Source organism: Pollicipes pollicipes, unplaced genomic scaffold (genome assembly GCF_011947565.3).
Source record: "Pollicipes pollicipes isolate AB1234 unplaced genomic scaffold, Ppol_2.1 Scaffold_4219;HRSCAF=4965_pilon_pilon_pilon, whole genome shotgun sequence".
NCBI classification, from domain to species: Eukaryota; Metazoa; Arthropoda; class Thecostraca; order Pollicipedomorpha; family Pollicipedidae; genus Pollicipes; species Pollicipes pollicipes.
In genome coordinates this window covers 16,438,066-16,446,870 of record NW_023596448.1, presented here as the reverse complement: position 1 = coordinate 16,446,870, position 8,805 = coordinate 16,438,066, and positions in this window count along the sequence as shown.

Below are 8,805 nucleotides of genomic sequence, written 5' to 3'. Positions count from 1 at the left end.
ATCTGTTGTGTTGTTGTTTTCCATGGGCACGTCTTCAGGGCAACCGGTGAGAGACTCGGTGCTCAAATTTCCACACCATACACTTGCGCACGATGCAGTTTGTCATTGGTAGCTTTCGGGCCCCTGCGCTCTAGGCTTCGTGTGACACGTGCCGGAAGGGCACGTGTCCGTTTTTAGGCCCGTGAGTTTTGCGTGAGCGACCGGGAAATGTCCTGTGCCAAAGCCGGCGAGCAGCCGTTCGAAACCGCTGCCACATGACAGCAACGAGGGGTTGGAGCGGCAAGGCATCACACCGTTTGATAGGAGATTGGACGGGGAATCGCGTCGTGTCATGTGTGCGATAGCACACACCTGTCACATGCGAAGAAGTGGCCGAGATGAATTTGCCCGTTCGATCATATTTCACTTTTATGCCACAGCCTGGCGGCCAGAGCGTATGGAGACGTGAACTCAACTTCAGAGCTTGGAGCCACATGCTGACGTTGGAATTGTGACCAGTGTCGTGGTGATATTTACACCGCCACATGCACCGATTCATTGCTGGTATTTACCAGATGCGGCGATGTTTACATCATCGCATGCACCGATTCATTGCCGGTATTCGCCAGTATTTGGCAACAGTTTATTTGTTGTCCCGTAAACGGAGCCGTTGAAACATCGATTTTGCTCAAAGGGATGCAATGTCGTTTTTTGCAACGCTGAAATGCTACCACTTCCGTACCCAGCCGCCACCTCCGCTTTTTAAGCAACACGTCGGAATGTGCCCGCGCTGTGCTTGAGCCGGCGACCAGTGGTAATTCATTCGGCCTTGGTTCATTCATTCGCAGCGGAAAAATATCCGTGCCACGGTGAACACAGACTGCGTCATTATAGCCCCGGAAGTCAACACATTACACCCGGCTCCTGTTAGCCATCACGGTTGTCAAAGGTCGGAACGGCAGGGTATTTCTATGAATGGTGTTGAATGCGTCTATGCTGACTGGGTGGCATCTTGAAATAATGCAAACACAAATCATCCATAGAGCGCAACTGGTCTTTGCATGCGATTTCAAACAACCAGCTCCGTCGCTTAGCGAAGCAAGCCTGCAAGTTCATTAAGATAATGTGATTACTGTTGCTGTCGGTTGCTTGGAAATAATGCCACACTAGGGCGCAGCACGTAAAAATAGCTTTACTTAAACCAATTTGTAAGGAACAGGAATGCCGCCTCAGGTCAGTGGCCTCAATTTGACCTCGAAAAAGGTCAGTAAAGTGACGCTTACATTATAAATGGTTTCAATCCAGACTATGCATGGGAAAACTAAAGCGGAAAACATGACCTTTTATAGCTTCATCTTTTATCATTGTCTCAGTGAATTAACCCCACTTTTGAAGGCTTTCCGGCCCGTTGTCCGCGACGAGATATTCCAGTAAGTCGGGGAGGGATTCAAGTTGAGTTCAGTAACGACGGAGGGTTGGAGTGACGTGGTAGATGCGGTGATGTGGTGTCGTGGTGACCTGACGTGGTGACGTGGCGTCGTGGTGACGTGGTGTCGTGGTGCCGTGACGTGGTGACGTGGCATGGTGATGTGGTGCCGTGGTGTCGTGGTGTCGTGGTGACATGACGTGGTGACGTGGTGACGTGGAAGCGTGTTGTCGTGGTGGTGTGACGTGATGGCGCAGTGACGTGATGACCTGACGTGGTGACGTGGTGTCGTGGTGACCTGACGTGGTGACGTAGTGACCTGACGTGGTGACGTGGTGACCTGACATGGTGACGTGGTAACGTGACGTGCCGTGTTGTCGTGGTGAACTGACACGGTGACGGGGTGTCGTGGTGACCTGACGTGGTGTCGTGTTGACTTGACGTGGTGACGTGGTGTCGTGTTAACCTGACGTGGTGACGTGGTGTCGTGTTGACTTGGCGTGGTGACGTGGTGACGTGGTGACGTCACATGCTGACGTGGACCACACTGAGCCTCAGACTAAGTGTTTTCTGTCCTGGAAATAAACCCCGGGCTTCATATGCCGGGTGTCTGTACTGCTCCACTCATAATTGGGGACATCCGATCGTTGCACGTAAGCTTTGGAGCCAAACTGCGTGTAGCGACTTCACCATGTAGCGACTTTTTCGGTTCTCCCTCTCAAAGGGCCGAGAAAGAAGCATGCATGAGACGACGTAAAGTATGATGCTAAGTGCGGAAGCCCATAAGACTGGTGTAAGTTACCCCGCATATTAGCACAAAGGCACGTTTTCCGTAATAGCCCGCATGTTGTCGGTGGACGATGTTTTTTGCACTTTTTGCAGCTGCTCCCAATCAACTGGCCGAAGACAGACGACTTCCACAGTGGTAAATGCTTCCTGCTATCTTCTGTTCCTGTAAATGCTATCTGGTCATCCATACAGTAGCCAGACGAACAAACGGCCACTATTGCAGGTCATTTGCTTTTATGAGGCTGATAATGGCTGCGAACGGTCACTATCTGCAAATTAATGCAAGGGGCAATGGACAACAAAAAAGCCAATCAAGGCGAATGTCATGATACGGGCACGTAAATTGAAAAACCATGCAAGATATTCGCCTAACTCTTGAAGGCAGTCACGGGACTTGTCGCTTGGATGCACGTTAGCCTGTAGTAATCTCGGGATTGCCGTCGGCGTCAGTGAGGAATGTGTGGGCGGCGGTAGTTAAATTGCAAAGCAATTAAAGTCCTTTGCTCCTTGTTACGCGGAAGGGCAAACGAATAACCGGAGAAGAGGAGATAGCGAAGAAAGAAGTAAGCCCATTGGTACATGTAACGAGGAACCGGTGGGGGAGAATGTTGGCCAGCACAGAGCGAGCATGCGATGGAAACATACCCGTGTCAGGTTTGTTTGACGGACCCGCGCACGCATGACGGGGTGGGGGCGAGCCTGGCGAAGCCGGGACAAGCATGATGGGACCGGCGCCGGCATGGAAAGGATGAGACAAGCATGACGAAACTGGGACATGCATAACGGAGCCGACGCGGGCATGTCAGTGCTGGGACAACCACACTACAAGTCGACATTTCACGCCCATTCATGCATTCCACTACATTCCCCTAACTTCCAGTGACTCATAAAGCCATATGCGCATCGCTGCATTCGTGCGGTTAACAGAATTCTCCCGACTTAACAATCATTCAGCTAGCCCAAAAATCTTATCAGATGTTACTGCTAACCACATCTTGAAAACACACACCTCGTTGCTCAATCGGAAGCAGCCCAGTCCCCACAAGGCTCCACAGCTCGCCAACAAAACTTTAGCTTCTCTGCATCCCGCTAGGTGCCACTGGTGTCACTACACCACCCCCGAGCGGCGAATTTATACCGTTGGTCCGCGCGCCGCGCTGCCGCTGGAGCCTGCCTGCTCGATCAGCGCTTGCTTGCTGCTGTGCCGCACGGCACCGGCCTGAGCTGCGCGCGGCAGAGCGCGTGCAGTAGCTACAGCAGCAGCGGCCTCGGCTGTGGCCGCTGTTCCAGGTGCTGCAATCATATATATATATATATATATATATATATATATATATATATATATATATATATATATATATATATATATATGTATGTATATATGAGGCATGCTCTACGAGACATGCTTCGTAGACCATTGGCAAACCGTCAGCTATCATATTATGTATCCGAATATCTGGCGAAAATATGAAATACGCACAAACCCGTGCACATCACTGGCCAGTTTCGCAATAGAAAAGTTAAAAGACATCGAATCACCCATCTGTCATTGTGTGACCGAACAGGTCCAAACTAATGCATGGCTTAAGCTGGAGCTTTTTTAAGTCGGGCATTCTCTCTCTGATGAGGATGGCTTCGGGAACTTGTAAACAGCGCTTGCCTGGACTTTATTTTAGAATCGGTGTATTTTCAGCCAGGTCAGAGTGTAGGAGTTTTTTTGTTGCGGATTTTGTGCATATGCTGTTCTGGCGCTCCCTACTGTAGGTGCATAGTCATGCGCCGTGGTAGAATTCCGACATATTAAGGCGAGTTGCGGAGCCGGCAGTCTCCGTGCGGGCATTGAAATTCGTACACTACATTGGTGCGCTCTAGTTGGTTTCGGTCTGCTGTCAGGCTGCTTTTCATTGTAAGGCTTCTAGTTGTCCGCCCTCGTAATGGATGGTAAGTGCTACTTCAGTGTCTTCGCCATTCGCTGTGATATTTGCTCTGATGGCTATTCTGTAAAGCCCTTCGTCACCTTATATGACGGAGGTATTTTATTTCGACAAATACCGCAGGCCGTCATCAATTACCACACGACCGCAGTTTCGCGCACAGCCGTCATCATGTTCATATCAGAGACGGGTCTCACCTTCACCAACTGCAGGCCGCGGCAAGGCCATCGTATGCAGCGGTAATCGTTATTGCGATTTACAACTAACCTGTGTGTTCACGACTTACCATTTACGATTTCTCGACATCGATGTGGATGCGAGCAACGGATCTTTTGTCACGAACGTGCGCCACAACCCTGCTAATGCTGGTAAATGCACACACCCGGCTAGCGATTGTCTAGAACGTTACCGCACGGCTGCCATTCGTCCGTTTTACGTTTTTCGTTTTTTTCTAAAATATTGCTCCAGCTGGTCCAGCATGTACCACTAGCTTGAGCGGTACAAGCAGTTGCTCGTTGTTAACAGCCAGTAGAAAGCGAAATTGACGAAGAGATTAAGTACGCCTTGAATCGATGAAACCAGAGCTCACTCGGCAAGAAGCCGGAGGATCAGTTATCGACCCATTCTTCGGTGTGCATTTTTATTTCAGCTGATTGACACATGCTTGGTAAGGCCTTTCCCAGCTGGTACATGCTTGAGTCTCGAAGGGTGGCCAGGCTAGCATGCATTTTAATAAACCAGGCCCACTAGTTTATGCCAACCTAGTGCCGCGGAAGCCAGATATAATGCGGTGACATCCACCTGTTTCCGCGGTTTGGCATCCATGTGTGGGTGTTTCACATCTACATAATTTGTATTGTCAACCTTTCTACGGCCTCCGCACGAACCTGATGCAGGTAGCATTGAACGGAGAGCGTGCAAGGCCATTGGCAAACCGCACTCGGGGTTCCGACCATGCGTTTTGGCGAAGAAGAAGGGGAATCTCAGCATGTCTGTTTTCACACGACTGGGGATCGGACGGTGACCAGACCACTCTCCACTTCGTGAACCAGGACTGGTTTTTGAAAAGCCATTCAGAGTGCCGCATTCCAACGCAGTATGATGACGACGGCCACAGGTTTAAAGTACATTTCAGTGGCATGCCTTGCACATAGTTCCATCGCATAAAACGTCATGTAATCGACACATCTTGTGCGGTGTGTGTTATGATGAAAGAGGCACGGGTGCAGTTTCTTTTTCAGTAGGGAGCGGGGCTCTGGCAGCATTTACCTACCATTTCCTTTCAGTTAACAACATTATGACGTTGAGAGGGCCGTGCAAATTTTTGGTCCCTTTAAATCGATATTATTTCCTGAACCCATCTTAACAGAAGCCAGAGTATGTCTGTCGTGTTCAATTTGCTTATGTCTTGATGAACAGGATTTCAAGGCTTTTTGTTTGAATGTTTAATATTTTGTTGTTGTTTCTGTTGCTGAATTCCTTTGCCTTGCTTTTTGCTTAAAATCCCGTGGAAGGGGGGTGCAAAGTGAACCGTTAAAACATTGGTGTTGCATTGTTATTGATGCTCACTACGCTTTTGTGAAATTACTATTCTTTAATGCATTCTGTTTCACTGTGATGACCTTCAATGTAAAGACAAAAACATTTTTGTCATGTTTCTGGCATTACGCCCATGCGCATTGAAATGTGTGCCTTTGATCGCTGGAGCATCTCTCACTGACTCATAAGCTCCAAATTTTATCAACTGAGTTTTCATTCCAATCATTCCATTCACGCAATTTCATTGACATGGAATTGCGCGATCGGATGGTAGAGGTCAGGGCTCACTCAACGAGCACCGCTTAGCGTGAGCTCTGCTCCCGGAAATCCATCCATTCAAAGGGTTCGGATCAAATCTTTAAAAAAATTCCCGCACGGTTGTTTTGCGATGGAATTTTTCAATTCTACCTTAGATCAAAAGCGACTTTAGATGACTGAATAGATGTAGATGCCTCCCTCCAGCGTGCATCAAACACTTTCCATGTCCTTAACAGCGCAGAGCCAACGGCAGCCGGCAGCCACGCAGAGTGATGACATTAGTACGTCGGCACAGGAAAAATAATTTTAATCAAACCCATCGATTGCAACTGTGCGCATGCGGTGCCGCTGGCAGAAGGCTATCAGCTTTCCATACAACACACACGTCAGACTTTTGCTTTGGCTTTATCCGGTCAACCCCAGCATAGTATTACGGAATACTTGCAGGCCGGCCGTAGCGGTGGTCTGCAGACACGACGTCTGGCTTTATGTACTATCAGTCGTGCGCGGAAGGTGCGAACTTGCGCACAGGATGCCAACGTGAGAGCACTGTCGGTCGGTCAGAGGCAAATTTCTTATCGATCGACGGTACCTTTTTTGTTTAAATCATCCATTTGCGGCGCTTGGCCAACTACGGCAGGCTGTGAATAGAGTAAAGGCCAGAATACGGCGGCCCGAGAAAATATCTATAGTCAATATCACACCTTGCGGCAATTTGTATTCCAAACCACTGGTATGGGGCCTTCAGCTGTCAAGACGATATACTCGTTAGATTTTGGTATCGATTTCATTCAGTTAGCGTGTCAATCATCAATGGCTGGCCGGTCGGAGCTGTGGGTAGGTGGTCGCTAGGAACGACCATTTGCACAGATACGGCGTCCAATTCGAAATATTTACACTTGTGCGCTGAAGCTGCAACCTCGCGCACACGACGTCATTGTGGGAGCACTATCGGCCGGTGTGGTAAGTCACGCCTCCGCCAAATCGACCTTTTGTCTTCATATCACCCGCTGACAGCGCAGAACTAACGGAGGCCCTTTTGTCTTCATATCACCCGCTGACAGCGCAGAACTAACGGAGGCCCTTTTGTCTTCATATCACCCGCTGACAGCGCAGAACTAACGGAGGACCTTTTGTCTTCATATCACCCGCTGACAGCGCAGAACTAACGGGGGCGGACTGCACAGAAAACATTGACGTAATGCGTGGGCCCGAGAGAAACACTTATAATAAAGCATAAAAATGCATACGGAAAAAATAAACATAAAGATATCTACTGGATGCATGCGATGCCACTGGCATAAGGCTATCAGCTGTGAGTGCAACACGCACGTCAGATTCTAGCTCCGACTTTTTCGATCGATCCGCCGACCGCAATGGCAGTGATCACCGGACGGCTGCAGGCCGGTCGGAGGGGTGCATAACACAGGTACCGCGTCAAAGCCTGCACACAAAATGGTGGTCATAGTGGGGTGGACAGGCGCAATACTTATAACAAAATCCAGTTATTTGGACTGCGTGCATTCGATGGCGCTGATATAGGGCTATTAGCTGTCGGTACAACACAAGCACCGCTTCTTTGCTCATCTGAATAAGTAGGACCGTGTCCGCAGATGAGAAATTTACCTTGCCGGCCGATGGTCCTCCCACAACAGCATGTTTAGTTTCGCAATCAGAACAACAATAGGAGGGTTGCGCCTTTCACGCGCAAGTAATAGTATGTCGCTGTCACGGGGAGAGGGGAGGGATCGACTGAATAACACCGGAACAAAAATCTAACGATTGCATTGAACTGGCAGCTGATAGGCTTGTACGCTTGCTATCGAATGTACGCAGTCGAAATATTCAAGTTTGCCTGTAATCATTTTTCTCGGGCCGCCGTATTATGGCCGTAGCTCCCCGTGCACGCCGTCTGCCATTAGCTCAGCACTGTTAGTGGGTGACTTGAACAAATAAAGGTGGATTCGGCCGATGCCGGACTCACATTGCCGGCCGATAGTGCTCCCATGATTCCATCGTGTACGCAAGGTTGCACCTTCAAGTATTCAATTGGACACCGTATCTGTGGAAATCACTACTCCATCCGGCACGCAAGCATTGAGCGGTGCACTGTCAGGTGGTCGACCGAAAAAAGGCGAGACAAAATCGCTGCCCTGTTAATAAGAATTTGAACAAAAAGCGTCACGTCTCTCGATGAAAGATTTACATTCCTAGCCGATAGCGCTTCAACAGTGACATCGTCAGCACAAGGCTACACCGCCATGCACAAGTAAACGTATTTCAATTTGGACTCGTATGGATGCAAATTCCTGCTCCGGTAGGAACGGCAGCATTGTGTGATTCCTTCCGGGGAGTGACCGAACAAAATATCAGGCAAAATCTGACGGGCATGTTACGTGCAAACGACAATAGAAGAAATGGTGCATTGCTAGCGGCCGGCCTCCACGTTGAGTGACGGCCATCACACGGTGGCCCAGGAAAGTGGCACACTCGCACGTATTTTAGTTTCAGCTTTATTCGGGTCCGTTAAAGGTCTGCCACCGTTTCAACAATAGTTTGTCAGGTGCTTTATAATTTCACAAAAAACCGCATTAACACTGGCGTTTAAATATTTGCATGCACTGCCCTATTGAACATCACGCCATACCAACGATTCCCGCGCTGGAGGCTTGAAGGTTTCCTCCATTGGGGGGGGGGGGAGGGGGGGGGGCAAATAGAGCACTGCCTAATAAAGCCTTCTGAGGGAAAAGGCCACGCCACTTCATCGCTTAAGTGACCGTTCTGAATTCGGACCACCTAGCTCTAGGTTCCGGCTCCCATTTTGAAGCACGAAGGGCCCGTTTTTATGTTTTAGAAGCCCTATCAACGCCCTAAATGGCG